At 48.6% G+C, this 22,506-nt stretch overlaps 2 long non-coding RNA genes across 2 annotated transcripts in view; one reads left to right on the top strand and one right to left on the bottom strand.

The window, feature by feature from the left end:
* The window catches only part of LOC129525873 (uncharacterized), a 54,195-nt gene that overhangs the window by 27,686 nt on the left and 4,003 nt on the right, over positions 1-22,506 (bottom strand). The window lies entirely within an intron of this gene.
* On the top strand, positions 15,997-20,906 carry LOC129525872 (uncharacterized). The gene is made up of 3 exons (XR_008670404.2): positions 15,997-16,234; positions 19,608-19,789; positions 20,775-20,906. It is a non-coding gene; the product is annotated as an uncharacterized lncRNA (long non-coding RNA).

The following is a 22,506-nucleotide window of genomic DNA, read 5'->3' as shown; positions in this document are numbered from 1 at the left end:
ACATGTGACAGGTGACAGGTGACAGTGCCATTTGACAGGTGACATCCTAAAACATGTTAAGGACATGCTTAGTGCATGCCAAGGGCAGAACGTTGCAAGAACATACACATTACATGCTAAGGGCATGTACATCACGTGCTAAGGACATACCCCTTACATAATAAGGATGTCTCTTACATGTCAGGAACATGTGGCATGCTTATGTGTTGAAGCCATGGCAGGAGCATGCTGATGGCCTGCTTTTTACATGTTAAAGATGTGCTTACTACATGGCCATGCCAATGACGTGACATACCAGTGACATGATATGTTTGTTGCATGCCAAGGACATGCCAAGGACATGCAAATGACCTGTGATGTTAGTGATGTGACAGGTGACAGGTGTCAGGACAGATGAGTGATGTGACATGATAGGCGACATGACAGTGACGTGACAACAGTTGATGGTTCAGGTAATAGGTGACATGCAACAGGTGGCAGTGACAGGCAACAGGTGACAGTGACATGTGACATGACTGACAGGTGACATGACAGGTGACAGTCGTGACAGTTTATAACAATGTCATATATCAATACCTAATATTTCCTCTGCAGCTAGGTCTTCCATCTTCTTTCTCTTAATTACTCATTGAAATCGTTGAACACCATTTACCATTTGTTAATCACTTTAATTCGCTCCCCAGCTTGGAGCTGGGGGTGGACATGTTGCTGCTGAACAGAAGGGCTGGTTCCGGGTCTTAGATGTGTAGGTTTGTAATGTGTGGAGTGGCAGCCCTGAAGTGAGCCATGTAGGAGGGGGCAGAAGTCCCCTGACAGTACTGTGTAACCAGTAATAGAGACAAACAGATGGCCCAGGGTGAGGGAGAGCAAGGGAACAACATTTTGTAGTTTAGTAGTGAGAGATGCTGCGAATTGTCACTGTCTAGGCAGGATATATTCGGCATGAGTCACCCTCAGTCTAGGCTGCACAGCAACCCCAGGCGAATAGCATCTCTAATCTTAAAAGCTCATTAAGCTCTGGCTGTCTGCACCCTGCCTGGAAAAGCCTCTGTTGAACAGGGAGCACCAAGAGAGCGAGGAAGGAGCCAGTGGCTGCACGAGATGGCCCAGGTATCCCGCCAGCAGGTCGCACACCTAGGCTCTTCCCCACCAAGGAAGAGCACCTGTTCCTATTTGGGAAAGAGAGAGAGGAGAGTGGTAATTTTCCATTTTCCTTTCCTGAGTGAGTCATACGAAAGCAAAATGTGTTCCCAGCTTGTGTTACTACTTCTGTCATTGCTGGGCTGCACAGATCAAAGGCTGGGGGAGATGTGTCTCCCCTCCCAACCCCTTGATCTGTTCTTTTCAAGATTCACTTCCCTCTCCCTGCTTCAGAAGCCTCGTATCTGTCTGGAGCCCACTGGTTTGCCTGGAGGTGGTCTGCTGTCCTTTCATTTTAAATTAAAATGCTCCTGCCTCTTGGTGGCCCAGTGAGGTGTGGGGGTTCAGGATGGGATATGAGGTGTTTGGCCATGCCTTACTGCCTTGGTGGAATGTGCCTGCAATCCACAAGAACGCAGCAGGCTGGGAGAGGGGCCATGGCTTCAGAAATACTGCCTTGGGGCTGTTGTTTGTAGACCAAACCTGGACTCTCCTCCTGCTGCCCATGGATCAGGACCAGCTATGCCCACGTAGGCCTAGAACCATCCAGGTTGCGAGCAACTTGCCATTTCTACATTGGTGGCTGTTTCTAACACCCGAGGAGGTTGACTCACTGAGTAGACTGGCAGGGTCTTAGGAAGGAAATCAGTTATTTGGCCTCACACTCTGGCAAATGCCCTAAGGGAGTCCGTTGAGTTCCTGAATGCAGATAAAACTCTTTTTCGTTCATCAAAATGAGCCCTGGGGCTCACCCCTTCTCTCACCCTTCAAGGTTCATCCATCACCTTGTCCTGCTCTAGGGACCACACTGGACCTCTGTGCCTCCCCGCCGCCACCACCCTGGTCCAAGCCACCACTGTCTCTTACCTTGGCAAGTTCACCTGCCTCCTACCTGGTTTTTCTAAAATCTGTATCTCTTGGAATTACTCCCTTGCTTGATGGCTTCCTGTTGCCCTTAGAACAAAGTCCAAACTTTTAAGCACAGTGTATTACCCTCCTGCACACAGACTCTGCCTCTGCCACAAGTTAGAGGCTCCCTGACTTCCCTACACCCTCCTGCCTCTGGGCCATTGCACAGGCTGTTTCCTTTGCCTGGAACTCACTCTACCTACATTCATATTTTTTGAGCTCCTACCAAGTGCATAGCAGTATGCTAGGTGCATGGAACATATAAAAGACACCCAGGCTATGTAGCCATGTTGGGCATGTAATGGTAATGGAGTCATATTGTATTAGTCCGTTTCATGCTGCTAATAAAGACATACCTGAGACTGGGTAACTTGGAAAGAGGTTTAATGGACTCACAGTTCCATATGGCTAGGGAGGCCTCACAATCATGGCGGAAGATGAAGGAAGAGCAAAGGGACGTCTTACATGGCAGCAGGAAAGAGAGCTTGTGCAGGGGAACTCCCATTTATAAAACCATCAGATCTCTTGAGACTTATTCACTATCACCAGAGCAGTATGGGGGAACTGCCTTCATGATTCAATTATCTCCACCCAGCCCTGCACTCGACACAAGGATTATTGCAATTCAAGGTGAGATTTCGGTGGGGACACAGCCAAACCATATCACATATTTACCACATACAGTGAGCCCAGCACGTGCCAGGCACTTCACATATATATCTCTCATCCTCCCAGCAGCCCCGCAGGGTAAGTGCTACTATGTTATTCTCACGTTAGAGATAGGGGAATCAAGGCCCAAAGAAAGGCAGCTCAGATAACGGAGAATGATGGTGGGAACACACGACTTCTCTGCGTTTAGCACAGTGCTTCTCAAAGTCTCTTCCTAGACCAACTGCAGTCACCTGAGAACTCGTCAGGAATGCAGATTTCTGAACCCAGCCCCACTGAATCAGAAGCTCTGGTGCTGGAGCTCAGTGACATGTATTTTAATAAGTCCTCCAAGGGCTTCTGAGAGACACACTCAAGTCTGGGAACCACTCAGTCATGAGGTATTTTATATACAAATGGTTTGATTTGTCAGCATGGGGTACTGGTGGCCTTAACGGTTTTCCATTTTTAAAAAAAAATTTTAAAAAACCAACTATAGTGCTGATGAGATTATAGTGAGATTGTAAACCCTAATTATAGTGAGATTTCAAGGCCCCTTTCCCCTCCACGTAGGGTGGTATTCTCAAAGTCCGGATTCCCTGGGTCTGATGACAGGGACACTATGTTGCCCAAGGTGGCCTCCTGGGCTCAGATGGTCCTCCTGCCTCAGTTTCAGGAGTAGCCGGGACTACAGGTGAGCACCACCACATTCAGCTCTCAAAGCCTTTTGTGAAAGATTATTCAGGGGATACTTTATAGTTTTTTAAAAATATGTATTTATTTATTTTTTATTTTATTTTTGAGATGGAGTCTCACTCTGTCGCCCAGGCTGGAATGCAGTGGTGTGATCTCGGCTCACTGCAACCTCCACCTCCCAGGTTCAAGCAGTTCTCCTGCCTCAGCCTCCTGAGTAGCTGGGACTACAGGCGCCCACCACCAGGCCCGACTAATTTTTGTATTTTTAGTAGAGACACGGTTTCACCATATTGGACAGGCTGGTCTCGAACTCCTGACCTCAGGTGATCCACCCACCTTTTTTTTTTAATTAATATTCTATTTGTTACAAATATAAATTTGAAACACCAATTCTTCCCTAATACTTTGTGTTGAATTTATGAATATCCTTATTTTCTTTATAAATAGACTGTAGTTTACAATCATTTTAAAGGGTTTTTTTTTTTTTTTTTTGAGGCGGAGTCTTGCTCTGTTGCCCAGGCTGGAGTGCAGTGGCACGATCTTGGCTTACTGCAAGCTCCGCCTCCCGGGTTCACACCATTCTCCTGCCTCAGCCTCCCGAGTAGCTGGGACTACAGGTGCCTGCCACCACACCCGGCTAATTTTTTGTATTTTTAGTAGAGACGGGGTTTCACCATGTTAGCCAGGATGGTCTCGATCTCCTGACCTCGTGATCCGCCCGCCTTGGCCTCCCAAAGTGCTGGGATTCCAGGCGTGAGCCACCGCGCCCGGCCATTTAAAGGGTTTTTTAAAGCCACTTCAATAAATTCCCTTAAATAATTTAAGTATACTAATGAATTTAATATATTTGATTTCTTCTTAAGCACTTTTCAGAACCTTCCTAAGTACTTCATTATGAATTTTTATACACCTAATAAATTGAACTTTAAATATGCAAATTTTAAGTTCTCTTAAAGAGTAGTGTTCTGTTTACAAACTTAAGTTCTCATATAACTTCCAGCTTAAAATCTGGCTGACACAACAATGTGAATATACTTAGTACCACCGAACTGCACACTTGAAAATGGTTAAGATGGTCAGTTTTATGTTATGTATATTTTACCACAATTTACAAAAATATCTGGCCATAACTGATTACTCAATTCATTTGAAATTGGAATCACAAGGCCTTTCTGTTAGACGATGCCAAATTCTCTTAAACATTTCAAACCCTTAAAATAGAAAGTATACCAATATACGTAGATTACTTTTCAATATAATACAGGACCAAAAAAAAAAAAAAGGAAGCTATGACTTTGCATTACTTCATCCTTTCTGTACTTAATGCTAAACCTTCTGGGGTTAAAGATTCTGACTAAGGAATACACTGTGCCATCCTGAGAAACTTGGCGGTGCCCACCAAGTACACAACGCTGCAAATTGCTACTTGACCAGGAAGGAAGAATGGATTTTTTTTCAAGGACCTCAGCTGAGCCCTAATTATAGTCACTGTGCTGATGGCAGATATCAAGGCCCTTTCTCCCTCCATGTGGGGCAGTACTCTCAAAGTCCAGATTCCCTGGGTCTGATGACAGAAATCCTAATTCTTCCCTATTGTGAATCTCAGGCCTCCCTTTTCCTCTTAGCCTTACCAGTGAATGTGCCATCTGCCTTTACTGCTTCCTTCTCTCCTGACTTCTTCCCCCACCACCTCCGCAAAGGACATGACCCATAGATAACATTGTTCCATAGCACCCGCAGATCCTGCAGCCCCCGGCTTCCTGTTACTCTTACTCTTGTAGCATTTCAGAGAAGGAAAAGGCTGCTGAGTTGAGGACAGTGGGAGATTTCCAAAAAGGAGAACTTAAAAACTGGCCTTTGTAGGATGCACCAACAGGAGAGGGGGGAAAAGTGAGGTGAAGGGAATTCATTCTAGTCTGATGAATAAATTACTAGCCCAGGCATACTGTTTGCTTTCCCCTGCCTTCCCCCCCCCCCCCCACTTTTTGAGATGGAGTCTTGGTCTGTCCCCCAGGCTGGAGTGCAGTGGCGCGATCTTGGCTCACTGCAAACTCCGCCTCCCGGGTTCAAGCCATTCTCCTGTCTCAGCCTTTCGAGTAGCTGGGATTACAAGTGCCCACCACCATGCCTGGCAAGTTTTTATATTTTTAGTACAGACGGGGTTTCACCATGTTAGCCAGGCTGGTCTCGAACTCCTGACCTCAAGTGATCCACCTGCCTTGGTCTCCCAAAGTGCTGGGATTATAGGCGTGAGCCACCGCGCCCAGCCTCCCCTGCCTTCTGAGCAGGCTGCACCCCTCTGTCGATTGCATCACATTGGAGCTCCTCCTCTTACATTGTCTGGTAGGGGCCTGGCAAGGAAGTGTTAACACGAGAAATGGAGATCTCCTATTCCTGACTCCCTTCTGGAACCAGCACGTCACTCCAGGCCCCCAGAGGCATTGGCCCTCCTGTGAATTCAACCAAGCGTGGTGTCCCATAGCAAATATGGAAAACGCCTGGAAAAAGCCACCAGATGGTGCTTCTCCATGCCAAGTGAGTGGCTCCACAATAACTAGGGGTGGGTGGGTGGTGAGGGGGAGGAGGAGAAACATGAGGTTCAGCAGTTACCCTGCTGGAACACCTGCTCGGGGAGGACTTCAGAAGAACCTCAACATCCATCAGTGGGGTAAGGGGACATTTATGCACATAAACAACCAGCTCAAGTCACCAGGGAATCTGTGCCAAAGATGAAGTTTTGAGAAGTCCCCAAGGTGACCTGGAGGGAGACGTGAGCGACCCCAGCCCTGGCACATCTTGGAGAGATCAGCTGGTCTTGGAGGGGGCCTGCCTTATCCAGGAAGCTGATGGGACTCACCCCAATGTGGCCAGAGAAAAAATGGGAGAGGGTGCCTTTATAAAAGCTCACGTCCTTTTTTTTTTTTTTTGAGACAGAGTCTCGCTGTGTCGCCCAGGCTGGAGTGCAGTGGTGCGATCTCAGCTCACTGCAGCCCCTGCCTCTCGGGTTCAGCTATTCTCATGCCCCAGCCTCCCGAATAGCTGGGATTACAAGCACATGGTACCACACCCAGCTACATTTTGTATTTTTAGTAGAGACAGGGTCTCTATGTTGCCTAGGCTGGTCTCGAACTCCTGGCCTCAAGTGATCCACTTGTGTCTGCCTCCCAAAGTGCTGGGATTACAGGTGTGAGCCACTGCGGCTGGCCTAAAAGCTCATGTCCTTTAATTGTCATACTGCTCTACAGGGTAGATGCTGTTACTATAAACCCATTTTATTGATGAAGAAACTCAGGCTCAGTGAGGGGGCACTGAGCTGCCCAAGGTCTCAAGATGTTGGAGGAGGATGGTGGAGGAGGGTGGCTCCCCCAGCAGTGTCCAGGGAGTGATTTTCCTGCTGGTCACAGGTTCCCACAGGTGAGAAGCCCCGCTAGTCTTGATTGTGCCTGATCCCTCCTCATGCTCTAGGGGGCAGCAGAGTTTTATAATTTACCGTGAGATTCCCAGTGGAATAGACTAGGGTTCAAGTCCTGCTTTGGCTACCAACAGGGCGGGTGAATGAGGCCAGTCATTTAACCTGGGGGCAGGGGTCTCTGTTTCCTGTGGATAAAATGGAGATAAAGGTCTCTCCTGGACAAGTGCTTCCTAAGGACATCAGTAGCAACAGTAAGAGTGGCAGACACCCAGGCAGCTGCTGGCTTGTGCTGTTCTAAGCTCTTTGTGTATTTCAGTTCTTTTCTTCTTTGCTACAGCCCAGGGCTGTCGCAACTCTCATTGCCCTGGTTTTGTAGATGCAGTCAAAGAGGCAAGGAGAAGCAAAGCGACTTTCCCAAGCTCACACAGTTAGGAAGTGGCAGAGCCAGGATTTGAATCCAGGTCGTCCAGCTGCTCTGGAACTGCCTGTGAAACTGCTTGGCACTTAGTTAGCGCACAGCTGGGCCAGCAGCATCCATGGATGGAAGCGTCCGTTCCTGAGATCATAACATTTACAGGGCTCCCCGGGAGCGAGGTGTGCCTACCACTGAGGCCCTTGGAACATCTTGCATAAAAGAAAGAAGTTCTTAGCCAGCAGCCCTGCACACTACCAGTTTCTAAGTTATTTATAAAGAGCTTGTTGAAGTCGAGAGACTTCTAACAGGCGGAGGTGTGTTCTTGAGACTAAGAATAGTGGCTGAGGCCTGACAGGAGGCGCTTTCTGGTGACATCAGAGCATCCCAGCCTTGCTTCCAGCCAGCAGCAGCAGCAGCTTGGAAAGAGTGTGAGTTTTCTCCTGGCTCAGCCACAGCTGCCGGTTCACCCCGGTTCACTGAGGTGGCCCACCCTGGTTCCTCCAGAGAGGGCGGCACTCAGCCTGGACGCTGAGGCAGGTGTGGGACAGGGATGGGTGACCCCCAACGAGCAGGCTTTAGCTGGAGTCTAGAGGTCTCTTATCTGCCACTTCCCCCTCCCACTATTTGCTGAAGGGTGGCCATCTGGCCTTAACAATAGGATGGGGACAAAGAGCAGAGGCCCACAGGGGAGGGGCTGCGAAGTCCCTGAGAGGCCCTTGGATCTAGATCCCTTTCCCAGCAGTGGGGGGCAGAGTATTTTGCCATCCTGCTCACCCCAACCTCACCATCACCTGAGGGTTTCTAACAGGTATTGACCCCAGAGTCCCCAACCCTTCCTGCGACACCAGAGGCTCCAGGGGAATGTTATGCACATCACAGTTTTAGAACTCTAGAACTCTTTGTTTTTTTTTTTTTTTAGATGAAGTTTCACTCTTGACGCCCAGGCTGGAGTGCAGTGGTGCGATCTCGGCTCATTGCAACCTCCTCCTCCTGGGTTCAAGTGATTCCCCTGCCTCAGCCTACTGAGTAGCTGGGATTACAGGCATGTGCCACCACATCCAGCTAACTGTATTTTTAGCAGAGACCGGGTTTCACCATGTTGGCCAGGCTAATCTCAAACTCCTGACCTCAGGTGATCCATGTGCCTCGGCCTCCCAAAGTGCTGGAATTACAGGCGTGAGCCACCGCGCCTGGCCTAGAACTCTTGTAATCTACAAGAAGGAGAATTTCAACCCAGAACTTGCCCAAAATCCCAACAGGTGACCATTGGCTTTTTTCTGGACTGGAAATAAATTATGGGGATAGAGTGCAAAGATTAAGTCAAGCCGAGGTTAAATCGTGGTCCCTACCAGGAGCTGTGAGCTTTTAGTGGAGATATTGGAGAGATGTGGGGTGGGGGGTGGGGGAAGAAGGAAAGGGTAACAGTTTAAATGGGTAACTTAAAACGCTGTTTCAAATTTGTGTAGCCATTGTGGAAAACAGTGTGGAGGTTCCTCAAAAAATTAAAAATAGAACTATCATAGGATCCAGCAATTCCACTTCTGGGTATCTACCCAAAGGAAATGAAATCAGTTTCTTGAATGGATAGCTACACTTCCATGTTGATTGCAACATCATTCATAGTAGCCAAGATAAACAACCTAAGTGTCCATCGACAGATGAATGGATAAAGAAAATGTGAAACGCACACATAGGAATATTATTCAGCCTTCAAAAAGAGGGAGATCCTTGGCCAGGTACAGTGGTCATACCTGTAATCCCAGCACTTTGGGAGGCTGAGGCAGGTGGAACACCTGTGGTCAGGAGTTTGAGACCAGCCTGGCCAACATGGCAAAACCCCATCTCTACTAAAAATACAAAAATTAGCTGGGCATGGTGGCGCATGCCTGTAGTCCCAGCTACTCGGAAGGCTGAGGCAGGAGAATTGCTTGAACCTGGGAGGCAGAGATGGCAGTGAGCCGAGATTGTGCCACTGCAGCCTGGGGGGCAGAGCGAGACTCTGTCTCAAAAAAAAAAAAAAAAAAAAAAAAAGAGGGAGATCCTGCCATTTTCAAAACTGTGGCTGAACCTGGAGGATATTGTTCTAACTGAAATCAGGCAGACATAGAAACACAAATACTGCATTACCTCACTTATGTGTGGAATCTAAGCAAGTCCAACTCATAGAAGCAGACAGTAGAATGTTGGTTACCAGGGGCTGGGGCAGGGGGAGAGGAGAGATATTGGTCAAAGGATACAAACCTTCAGCATAATATGAATAAGTGCTAGAGACCTAGTGACCACAGTAGCATGGCGGAGGTGTGTTCTTGAGACTAAGAATAGTGGCTGAGGCCTGTATTAGTGACTGTAATTAGTAATAATGTACACCTGAAATATGCTAAGAGACTAGATCTCAAGTGTTCTTATCACACACACAAATAGCATATAAGGGAATAAATATGTTAATTACCTTGAAATGGATATATTAATGGATATGTTAATTATCATAGAAATAATTATCTATTATAATCATTTCACTTATAGACATATATTTAAATATCACAATATACACCCTAAATATATGCAATTTTTGTCAATTATAAATCAATAAAACTGGAAAAATAAATGTCATATAAAGTCAATAAAAAATACGGGTTTAGGCCAGGCCCGGTTGCTCATGCCTGTAATCCCAATGTTTTGGGAGGCCAAGGCAGGAGGATTGCTTGAGGCCTGGAGTTCGAGACCAGCCTGGGCAATAAGGCTAGACCCCATCTCTATAAAATATTAAAAAAAAAATAACTGGGCAATGTGGTGCGGGCCTGTAGTCCCAGCTATTCAGGAGGCTGAGGTGGGAAGATCACTTGAACCTGGGAGGTGGAGACTGCAGTGAGACACGATGGCACCACTGCACTCCAGCCTGGGCAACAGAGGGAGACCCTGTCTCTTAAAAAACTACAAAAATACTGTTTCAGATTATTACTTGCCATAGGCAGGCTCTTATGCACAGCACATTCCTGGGCATTTGACCATCCATAGTACACATAATTTCCTGTACCTGGTTAGGCACATAAAGCTCTGAGTGCCATACTCTGTGGTCACCATAGGAGATTTTCAAGGGGTGTCATGGCTGCCCATGATTTTGACATTGCACCCTGGCTCCACTAAACTTTGCTCCATGAGCCTCAGTTTCCCTCTTTCTGCAGTGGGGTTTTACCTTCTTACACCACATAGAAGCTTGATAAGTCATTTTTTTTTCTTTAGACATGGTCTTGCTCTGTTGCCCAGGCTGGAGTGCAGTGGGACCATCACGGCTCACTGCAGCCATGACCTCCCAGGTTAAGCGATCCTCCCACCTCAGCCTCTTGAATAGCTGGGACTACAGGCCCACATCACCTTGCCCAGCTATTTTTTTTTTTTTGTAGACATGGAGGGCTTGCTATGTTACCCAGGCTGGTCTCGAACTCCTGGTCTCAAGCAGTCCTCCCAAAGTGCTGGGATTCCAGGTGTGAGCACCGCATCTGTGGATAGGTCATCTTTTAAAAATTCATCACAGCTGACTTTCAGAGAGCCCAGTATGCTTACTCACATGCATTGTGACAAGAGGACAAGAGGAGATTCGTCTTTTTTCTTCTTTAAAGAAAGGAAGCACAGGCCAGGCATGGTGGCTCACATCTGTAATCCCAGCACTTTGGGAGGCTGAGGCGGGCAGATCACTTGAGGTCAGGAGTTCGAGACCAGCCTGGCAAACATGGTGAAACCCCGTCTCTACTAAAAATACAAAAAATTAGCTGGATGTGGTGGCACATGCCTGTAGTCCCAGCTACTTGGGAGGCTGAGGCAGGAGGATCACTTGAGCTCGGGGAGGTGGAGGGCGCAGTGAGCTGAGATTACACCATTGCACTCCTGCCTGGGTGACAGAGTGAGACTCCATCTCAAAAATAATAATTAAATTAAATTAAATTAAATTAAAGGGCTGGGCACGGTGGCTCACACCTGTAATCCCAGCAGTTTGGGAGGCCAAGGCAGGTGGATCACCTGAAGTCAGGAGTTCGAGACCAGCCTGGCCAATGTGGTGAAACCTTGTCTCTACTAAAAATACAAAAAAATTAGCCGGGCATGGTGGCGTGTGCCTTTACTCCCAGCTACTTGGGAGGCTGAGGCAGAAGAATCGCTTGAAGCCAGGAGGTGGAGGTTGCAGTGAGCCGAGATTGTGCCACTGCACTCCAGCCTGGGCAACAAGAGTGAAACTACATCTAAAATAATAATGAATAAATACATAAATAAAGGAAGTGCTACAGAGAAGTGACTTGCCCAGGGCCACGCTGCATTCACCCAAATTCCTAAGGTTTCCTTTACCAGTGTTGTCCCCAAAGAACAGCTCCAGACTGATTTACTGAGGAAAGGAAACGTTTCTTCCCTGTGAGGCCCTAAATGCAACCTGAGCTGAAAGAGGCAGAGATGGGCAAGCGACAGGCAGCCTCGGAGGAGCCATTGTGCAGGTGCCACCTGTGAGCCGCTCCTGGCTAATGCACCACTCTCGTCCCTGGGTTATGGGGGTTAATGAGCTACGGCTTCAGCGCAGCTGCCAAGTGCCTAATCTCGGCCCAAGGTCACACACCAGGACTCTCCGAGAACACACTGTCGCACATACACACTCAGACACACACCATGCCAGGTGGTGCAGAATCACACCACTGGGTTGATTCAATTTGTGATTCTCTACCCTGTATATACCCTTTAAAGACACCATCACCTGGGTCCCTGCTACCCCCCCCCCCAAAGATTCTAATTTCATCTGCCTGGGATTAGAGCTCTCCAGGTTGGTCTCTTTTGCAGCTGGGGTAGAGACAATGGTCTGTTGTCAAACTTGACAACATTTTGGAATCACCTGGGGGATTTAAAAACAGCACTGGCCAGGTGTGGTGGCTCCCTCCTGTAATCCCAGCACTTTGGGAGGCCAAGGTAGGTGGATCACTTGAGGTCAGGAGTTCGAGACCAGCCTGGCCATCATGGTGAAACCCCGCCTCTATTAAAAATACAAAAAAAAAAAAAATAGCTGGGCATGGTGGCGCACACCTGTAATCCCAGCTACTGGAGGCTGAGGCAGGAGAATCACTTGAGCCCAGGAGACAGAGGTTGCAGTGAGCCAAGATCATGCCACTACACTCCAGCCCGGGCGACAGAGTAAAACTCCATCTCAAAAAAAAAAAATTTAAAACATTAAAAAATAATAATAAAAATAAAAACAGCACTGATGCTGCCCTTCCCACCCCTCAGCCTTCATTCACATGGGGTCTGGGTGTGGCCTGAGCATCAGGCGTTCTACATACTCCCCAGGTGGTCCTAACGTGAGGCCAGGTTCAAGAACGGCCGCTCTGGTTCATTCTGCACCTGGGCTCTCTCCGTACTGCAGCAGACAGAGGGCTCTCACTTCCTGAGTCCTCCAGAAAGAGACTTTAGCCTCATGTTGCTGCTTCTAAACATATATGCATCTCGAGAAATTTCTATTCTCCTTGACTCCTGAATGTCAAGGCTGATCCAAAGCCATGGGCCTTCTGTCTGCGTCCTCCTGGATAGGAAATGAAGCCTCAGTGTGAGTAGCGTGAAGGTATCCCCCGTTCCACAATGCTCTGTGGACAGAGACAGAGGGAAGGGGAAATTTGCAGTAATCCCATCTGTCCTCAGTTCTACCCCTGCACCTCTGACTGAGGTCCTGGGAAGGATGCCTCCTGTAGGCGCCCCTGCTCCGGGGACCTTCCCCACCTCCTGCTGACCTACCCACAGGGGTGCCTAAGTGCTGAGTTCATGCGTATCCACACCCACCTTCCTCCACCTAGAAATGGACAGGCCAACTCTTCACCCTGTGATATCTGTGGCTGGGGTTGAGCCCCAGGCTTCATAAATATTCAGGCCTGTCTATGCTTCTTCCTTCTGAGGGGCTGGGACCTGCCCCCAGGAGACAGGCACCAAATTGTCCTCCCCATCTCCTGCAGCACACAACCTGAGAACAACTTATCTCTGCGGACTTTCTGCCCCATGCACGTCAGCTTGTGCAGGGAGCCTCCTGAGAGGCCGTCGTTCCCCACTGAGTCCCGGCCAGGCCCAGCAACTGCACCTGGAGCAGCAGGCCCTGAGCCGGCCGATGACCAGAGTCACACTCGTCTGTTACTGCGCACCTTCCATATGGCAGCACTTCATGTAAAATCTGTGTGCCCATTTCACGGGCCACAGACGGGAACCAAGGATTGGAGGGGTGAAGTCACTTGCCCAAGGCCAAAGACAGGACTTGACCCCAGATCTGTCCAGGTCTCTAGAGCAGGGGCTCTCAGATTTGAATGTACAGAGGAGCCAGCTCAGTAGTTCTCTCTCAACAGGTTCCAGGAACCAGCCGTTTTTTTTTTTGTTTTTTTTTTTGAGATGCAGTTTTGCTCTTCGCCCAGGCTGGAGTGCAGTGGCGTGATCTCGGCTCACTGCAACCTCTGCCTCCTGGGTTCAGGTGATTCTCCTGCCTCAGCCTCCCAAGTAGCTGAGATTACAGGTGCCCACCACCATGCCCAACTAATTTTTGTATTTTTAATAGAGATGGGTTTTCACCATGTTCCCCAGGCTGGTCTTGAACTCCTGACCTCAGGTAATCTGCCTGCCTTGGCCTCCTAAACTGCTGGGATTAAAGGCCTGAGCCACCACGCCCAGCCAGGAACCTGCCTTTTCATACCAGAATGCTAGAGAACCTGACTGAATCCACCCTTGCAGAGTCCCCCTGTGCCCCTGTCTGAGTCTCAGGACCTGATCTAGATCCAGCCAGTTATATCCTTGCTGGGTGACCACTATGAGCTTCTGTTTCTTCCTCTGTGAAAATGAGGGTGTGTGCCAGGCATGATGGGTCACGTCCATAATCCCAGCACTTTGCCAAGGTGGGTGGATCCCCTGAGGTCAGGAGTTTGAGACCTGCATGGCTAACATGGTGAAACCCCATCTCTACTAAAAATACAAAAAATTAGCCAGGCATGGTGGTGCACGTCTGCAATCCCAGCTACTTGGGAGGCTGAAGCCAGAGAATTGCTTGAACCTGGGAGGCGGAAGTTGCCGTGAGCTGAGATCCCACCACTGCAGTCCAGTCTGGGTGACACAGTGAGACTCTGTCAAAAAAAAAAAAGAAAAAAAAAAAGGAAGGGAAACGAGAGGGTAGAACTAGCCAATTATGAGGGGCTTGTCAGCCCTGCCTTGAGCTCCCCAGCTTCAGTAGAAGTTCAGCTGTTCAGCTCCTACGGAAAGGAGGGAGGGAGGGAGAACTTCTCTCCAGATTTTCTCCCCTAGAAGGGTCCTATATCAGGTCAAAACAACGAACCTGGTGCAGGACTTTCACCTGCCTGTGCAGGCAGCTGGGACCCAGAAACCCTCAAAGCATTTTTCTCCCCTACCCACTAACCACACGGTCTCCTTGGCACAGATGAAGCTTCTACTTAAAGGGCAGCTGGGAAGCCTCCCGCCTTTTGTTCACATCCTACTCCTTGTTTTCCTGCATGAAGGTAGGAAGCCAGGTGTGGTTCCCGTGTCTGCTCTCCGCAGCCCTCCTGGGAGGGTTTGAAGAGACAGCTGAGAGCGGCCAGCTGGGAAGAGCACGCTTGCCTTGTCAGCGGAGAGTGGGTTCTGAGCTCTGCTGAGTCAGCGTGGCCAGGCAGGGCTGGGGGGCCTCGGGGCTCCAGGCCCCACCTCTTACCTCTATAGTCTCCCACCCCGGCTGCCTGCCCCAGCTGGTCAAAATGGTAGGTGCCTGCTGCCTGCTTTCCCAAGTAAGCCCCAAATTATCAACTGCACCAACTGTGAACCCCAACATATATTTATCATCCCTGCCTCCCAGGCACTCAGCCGGGTCTCATTGGTTATTGCAGTCATCCCAGGAGGGAAGTGGGGGAGGGAGGAGATGGCTGGGGATGGGCCTCCCTGGCTGGGGAGGTGCCAGGGTGAATGAGGTGCTGAGATTGGCTCACAGCTCCACAGCCAGCTGCATCGCCCCGTGGGGCAGCTCATGGTCCCCCAAAGGCGGCCAACTCAGCATTCAGTTCCAGCTCTGTCACTTACTAGCACACTGGAGGTGTGGGCCTGCCTGGAGGCCAGACAGCCGAGGGGACAGCTAAGTCATAGCTTTTCCTCCCGGTCTGTGCCCTTTTGTGGTCACAGAGGTGGCCCTTTGGGAAGGATCCCCCTCCTTGCACCTGAGTGTGGAGTCTGTTCCTGCAGGTGTCCAGGGACAGTGAGCCCATGAGAAGCTAGCACCTTAGTCCAAGGGGGCTCTTAACTGTCCCTTTCCCGGTGCAGTCCTTGTTTGTTTTTTGAGACAGAGTCTCACTCTGTTGCCCAGGCTGGAGTGCAGTGTCGTGACCTTGGCTTACTGCAACCTCTGCCTCCTGGGTTGGACCAATTCTCCTGCCTCAGCCTCCCAAGTAGCTGGGATTACAGGTGTGCACCACCACTCCTGGCTAATTTTTGTATTTTTAGTAGAGACAGGGTTTTGCCATGTTGGCCAGGCTGGTCTTGAACTCCTGACCTCAGGTGATCCACCCACCTCAACCTCCCAGAGTGCTGGGATTACAGGCGTGAGCCACCGCACCCGGCCAATCCTTGTTAAAATGCAGGTTCCTGCGCCCCCTTTTACACAAGGAATCCTATGGCACAAAACCATTTGAGAACCAGTGTGGCAGCCTGGGGTCACTTTGCCAAGCCTCAGTTCCTTGTGCTCATAACAGAGATGTAAAGAATGCACATTCTGTAGTGTTGTCTTAGGAGGCAGCAAGGTTTATAGAATCTAGAAAGTGCCTAGTACTCCGCAAAGGGGAATTCCTTGGTCATTACTGGAAGCTAAATTGTGGCCATCTGATTCAGCAGATGGAAGAAATGGATTTTGCATTTTCTTCCTGTTTTGCCAGCCAGGTAACCCCCGGTGGAGATAGGCACCTGTGAGAAGTATCACTGCTTCGTGGGTCAGGGGCTTGGACCCACCAGGGCTGTGTCACCTGCGGATCATGTGAACTCAAGTAAGTGATTTGAGCTTCCATGAGTCTCTGTTTCCACATTGGCAACACAGTGTGATTAATTGCCCAAGCCTCTGTCTTTGGCCATGACAGTTACATGAGATACTTTGAGGGAAGCTGTACAGTTTCTGGCACGTACAGAACCTCCTCATCCAGTGATTCCCTGTACTCACTCCCCTTGTCCCTGCTCTGAAAGTGATGCATACAGAAAGGAGAATGACTCCCCAGCCACTGTGTCCATGGGTGTCAAAATGAGGTTGTCACAGGGATTCAAACAGACCCTTGTACTCTAGTGTTCACAGCAGCACTATTCATAAGAGCCAAAAGGTGAAATCAACCCAAGTGTTCATCAACCCGTTAATGGATAAACAAAATGTGGTTTATCTGTGGAATATTACTTAGTCATGAAAAGGAATGAAGCATTGACAGGTGCTACAACGTGGATGAACCTTGAAGACCTTATGCTGAGTGAAAGAAGCCAGACACAGACGGCCACATATCATATGATTCCGTTTATATGTGATGTCCAGAATAGGCAAATCCACAGAGACAGAAGAGATTAGTGGTTGCCAGAACCCGGAGAGGATGGGGGAATTGAGGGGTGACAGGGAATATGGGGTTTCTTTTGGGGCTGACAAAAATGTTCTAAAATTGATTGTAGTGATGGCTGCACAACTCTGAAGATATGAAAAATCATTGAATTGTGCACTTTAAATGGAGGCGTTGTATGTGGATAATATCTCAAAGCCATTACAAAACACACAAGACCATCTCCATCAAAATCACCTGGAGTTCTCATTTAAAATGCACTCCTGGCTGGGCACAGTGACTCACACCTGTAATCCTAACATTTTGGGATGCCAAAGCAGGAGGATTGCTTGAGCCCAGGAGTTTAAGCAGCCTGGGCAGCATAGTGAGCTTTCGTCTCTACACATAATTAAAAAACTAGCCAGACGTGGTGGTGCGCTTCTAGTCCTAGTTGTTCAGGAGGTTGGGGATGCAGTGAGCCATGTTTGTACCACCGCACTCCAGCCTGGGCAACAGAGTGAGATCTCACCTTAAAAAAAAAAGCCGGGCTCGGTGGCTCACACCTGTAATACTAGCACTTTGAGATGAGAGGCCGCGGCAGGCGGATCACCTGAGGTCAGGGGTTTGAATCCAGCCTGGCAAACATGGAGAAACCCTGTCTCTACTAAAAATACAGGCACATGGTGGCACACGCCTGTAATCTCAGCTACTCAGGAGGCTGAGGCAGGAGAATCGTTTGAACCTGGGAGGTGGAGGTTGCAGTGAGCTGAGATCACACCAGCCTGGGCAACGGAGTGAGACTCTGTCTCAAAAAAAATAAAAGCATTCCTGTAATGGGTGCAGAATTACAGTTTGATAGAAGCAGTAAGTTCTAGTATTTGATAGTAGGGAATCTGATAGTAAGTAGGGAATTATAGTTAACAGTAATTTATATTTCAAAATAGCTAGAAGAGAAAAATTGTTCCCAGTACAAAGAAAAAATGAGGTGACGCATATCCCAATTAACTTGATTGATCATGACACATTGTATACATATATCAAAATATCACATGCCCCCAAAATATTTGCTACTATGATATATCAATAAAAATACAAGAAGTAAAAAATGCATTCCTGGGCCTCCTGAGATAGAACACCTGGACCTCAGAATCTGAATTTAAATAAGAACCAAGGTGATTGTATGCACACAGAACTTAAATCATCCTTTTAGGGCTGGGCCAATGGCTCATGCCTGTAATCCCAGCACTTTGGGAGGCTGAGGCAGACTGCTTGAGACCAGGAGTTCAAAACCAGCCTGGGCAACATAGCGAGGCCCTGTCTCTACAAAATATTTAAAACTTAGCCAGGCTTGGTGGTGTGTGCCTGTAATCCCAGCTACTCAGGAGACTGGGGCAGGAGGATCGCTTGAGCCCAGGAGTTTGAGGCTGCAGGGAGCTGTGATCATGCCACTGCACTCCAGCCAGGGCAACAGAGTGAGACCCTGCCTCAAGAAAAAAAAAAAACCATCCCTGTAGGAAGACAGTCTGGTCAACGCTGTCTCCTTGGCACTGTATTTTTCCAAGTGCAAACCCAGTGTGTGTATTTATTTCCTGTTGCTGCTGCAACAAATTATTATACCAACTCAGTGGCTTATATAAACAAAAGCTCATGCCTGTAATCTCAGCACTTTGGGAGGCTGAGGCAGGTGGATCACCTGAGGTCAGGAGTTCAAGACCAGCCTGGGCAACATGGTGAAACCCTGTCTCTACTAAAAATACAAAAATAAGCTGGGCACGGTGCCACCTGCCTGTAATCCCAGCTACTTGGGAGGCTGAGGCAGGAGAATCACTTGAGCCTGGGAGGCAGAGGTTGCCGCGAGCCAAGATTGCACCATTGCACTCCAGCCTGGGGAAAAGCGAGATTCTGTCTCAAAAAAAAAAAAAAAAAAAAAATGATGATCTTATGGTTCTGGAGGTCAGAAGTCCAAAACGGGTCTCGCTGGGTTAAGATCAAGGTGTCAGTGGGGCTGTCTGTGTTCCTTCCAGAGGCTCTAGAGGAGAATGTATTTTCTTGTATTTTCCAGTTTAGAGCCCGCCTAGCTTCCTTGGTGCCCTTCCTCCATCTTCAAACAGCAATGGCCGATTGAGTCTTTCTCATATCATGTCACTCTTGACTCTGACCCTCCTGCCTTCCTCTTTGATTTGGTTTGGCTTGGTTTTGGTTTGAGCCAGGATCTCACTGTGTCACCCAGGCTGGAGTGCAGTGGCATGATTATGGCTTACTGCAGCCTCCGCCTCCCAGACTTAGGTGATCCTCCCACCTCAGGCTCCTGAGTAGCTGGGATGACAGGCATGCAATACCAATACCCGGCTAATTGTTGTGAATTTTTTGTACGTATGGGGTTTCACCATGTTGCCCAGGTTGGTCTCGAACTTCTGGACTCAAGCCATCTGCCCTCCTCAGCCCCGCAAAGTGTTGGGATTACAGGCACGAGTCACCGAGCCCAGCCTGCCTTCCTCTTTCACATATAAGGACTCTTGTGATTATATTGGGCCCACCCAGATAATCCAGGGTAATCTCCCCCATCTCAGGGTCAGCTGATTAGCAACCTTCATTCCATCTGCTCCTTTAATTCCCTCTTGCCATGCAACCTAACATGTTCACCCGTTCCAGGGATTAGGACGTGGGCGTCTTTGGGGGCCACATTCTGCCTACCACACAGTCCTCTCTAATGGTGTAGGATGCCTCTCTCCAAATCACAAATGATGAATAAATAAAAGCATCTCTACCCAGGGCTGTTGCATTTCTACCTGAGAAGAGGTCCTAGCAGAGTCTTCCAAATGCTGATTATTCTTGTCTTCTTCGACAGCTCCCACCCCCCGGCCCCTGCCCAGCCTCCCCCACCAGGCTCGATGTAAAGTGATGGTGAAGTGAAAATAGATTTGGGGCCCTTGCCACCTCTTTCTGGTTGGTAACTTTGTTTCTTGGACAACAATGCAGAGTTTGAAGCCCATCCAGGGACAACATTCCATCTGCCCCCTGCAAGTTCCGGTAATTGGTCACTATTTATAATTATATAAATAATAGAAAAACAAGCTTAAGCTGCCCTCCCCAAAAACCCAGTCTCCTTCTCCTATTTTTAGGCAGCCAGCCTGCCCTCCTATAGGGCAGCGTCCCTCTGAGGTCTGGGCCACTCAGCTCCAGCCATGGGCTGAAGCAATGATGCTGGTGACAGCAGTGATTCTGCCACCCAGGAAGGGGCCAGGGGTGATTTTCTAACTCAAGGTTGAGTTTAAAGCTCTCAGAGAATGAAGAGAAGGAACTATTCTAAAGGCCCCTTGCTGCGATCATTCTCCCAAGACCAAATCTGATTCTGTAAGAACTGGGAGCTGGACAGAGATTCGAGTCTGAGTTTCATTGATGTGTCTCACTGGGAGTCACGGGACTGGGAGAGACGGGAGGCTAGAAGAGACAGGAGAGTCAGGCTGGCTATAAAGTCCTTGATGTCCAACTACCCAACCCCGCCCGCCAAAAAAAAAGGAACAGACAGTTGGGAAGGGTGTGCTCTATGCCAGCCATTTCACCCTTGTTCCGACTCTTCAAAGATGGGATTGTGGGGCCTATTATACCGATGAAGACATTGAGGTTTGGAGTTGCAATATAACCAACCCAGTGGTACACAGCCAGGGAGTGGGCAGAGCCAGGATTCAACTCAGGTCTGAATCGATCTCCTATAGCATGCCCACGGTATGGGGGAAGATCAGGGTGCCTCAGGGGAAAAAAGATTGTTCAAAAGAAAATCAAAACGATAACTTTAATTTCAAAATGCAAATTGCGGATGAATCGCTGATCCCATTGACATGAAAACCAAGAGACCATGACGTATGAAACCAGCCTAAGGAGCCTGAATGATCTTATGAGAAAAAGCGTCTGTGTCAGAGCCAAATCACTGACGCAGGCCACCTGTGCGGTCTCCCTCTCCCTGGACCTACTTTATGAGAGCTTCACCACACATTGCTTGTTTGATGTGGTTTAGGTGCGGTCTTCGCTAAGAGGCCAAGCAAGATGATGTAATCACCTGATGAGTTCCTCCTGCCCACTGCACAGACAAAACCAATTCACTGAGACGACGGCATTGCAATAAAGAAAGAGCTTAATTGACACAAGGTTGGCCACCCCTGTCTCAAATCAAATCAATCTGAAAATTTGGAGGCTAGGGTTTTTAAAGGATACTTTGGTGGGCAGGGGGCTGGGGAATGGGGGCTGCTGATTGGTTGGGGATGCAATCACAGGGTTGTGGAGATTGGTCCTTGTACACCAAGTCCACTTCTGGGCGGGCTCCCCAGGACCGGCTGAGCCAAGAGTTGAAGGTCTGGGTGGGGCCATCCGGTCATCAGAAATGCAGGTAAAGACATCTCAAAAGGCCAATCTTAGGTTCCACAATAGTGAATTGGGACAGTTGCAAATCTTGTATCCTCTGGAATAATGGCTGGTTGTCATTTAACTATGCCTGCGTCTTAGCGAAATTTAGGCCCCTCTCATCCTCCTAACCTGGTGGCCTTTCTTTTCTTTTCATTTTTTTTTAAGAGACAGGTTCTTACTCTGTCCCCCAGGCAGGAATGCAGTGGTGTGATTGTGGCTCACTGCAGCTTAAAACTCCTGGGCTCAAGTGATCCTTCCACTTCAGCCTCCTGAGTAGCTGGGACCAAAGGCACATGACATCATGCACTGCTAATTTTTTTTTTTTTTTTTTGTAGAGGCAGGGTCTCACTAAGTTGCCCAAGCTAGTCTTGAACTCCTGGCTCAAACGATCCTCCCACCCCAGCCTCTCAAAGTGCTGGGATTACAAGCTTAAGCCACTGTGCCCGGCCACCTGGTAGCCTTTATTAGTTTTATGAAGGCGGCTTAGTTTTGGGGAAGGGCTATTCTCATTTAAACTATAAATTAAATTTCTCCCAAAGTTAGCTCGGCTCAAGTCCAGGAATGACCAAGGGCATTTTGAAAGTTAGAGGCAAGATGAGGGTTGGTGAGATCAGATCACTCTCGGTGTCATAACTTTCTGTTATAATTTTTGCAAAGGCGGGCTCAATGGTACTTGGAGTCCCCATAAATCTCTTGGTCAGTGGCCCAAATGCTAAGACAAATGTGGTGTTACTCCTAGAACATTACCATGCCTTGGGAGTTACCCCAAGCTAAACCATTAGAAGGGGCAGGTGAATTACAGAAACTGCTATTCAGACACCTTCAAGTCTATGCTCTGATTCTGGTTTACAATCCTTTGGGAACATCTTGGTTTTTCTATCAATAAAATGCGGATGTGCTGGGTGCCTCTCCTCCGGGCCCCTGCAGTGACTGGTACCGGCTAGCATACCATGATGTTCTGTTCACATCTCTTTCCTTGCAGACGTTGGGATCCCTGAGGTCAGGGACTGTCTCCTTCACTGTAGTGTCCAAACTCCTGGCACTCAATAGTGAATGCATGAACAAATAAACGAACATATGACAGTCAACTGGGTAGTAGTTTCCTGGTCTTGACTGGCTTGCAAGAGCCAATTGTTAAATATTCAGGGATTTTAAGCCGGGCACGGTGGCGCATGCCTGTATTTGCTGCTACCTGGAAAGCTGAGGCAGGAGGATCCTCTGAGCCCAGGAGTTCGACGCTAGCCTGAGCAACATAGTGAGACCCCATATCTAAAAAACAAAATTCAGGGATTTTGCAAGCCTATTGTTAAATTATCAGTAACTTGAAATTGACTATGGCATGAGTA

The sequence above is a fragment of the Gorilla gorilla genome, chromosome 10 (assembly GCF_029281585.2).
Source record: "Gorilla gorilla gorilla isolate KB3781 chromosome 10, NHGRI_mGorGor1-v2.1_pri, whole genome shotgun sequence".
In the NCBI taxonomy this organism is placed as follows: Eukaryota; Metazoa; Chordata; class Mammalia; order Primates; family Hominidae; genus Gorilla; species Gorilla gorilla.
This window is presented reverse-complemented; position numbering and strand designations above follow the sequence as displayed.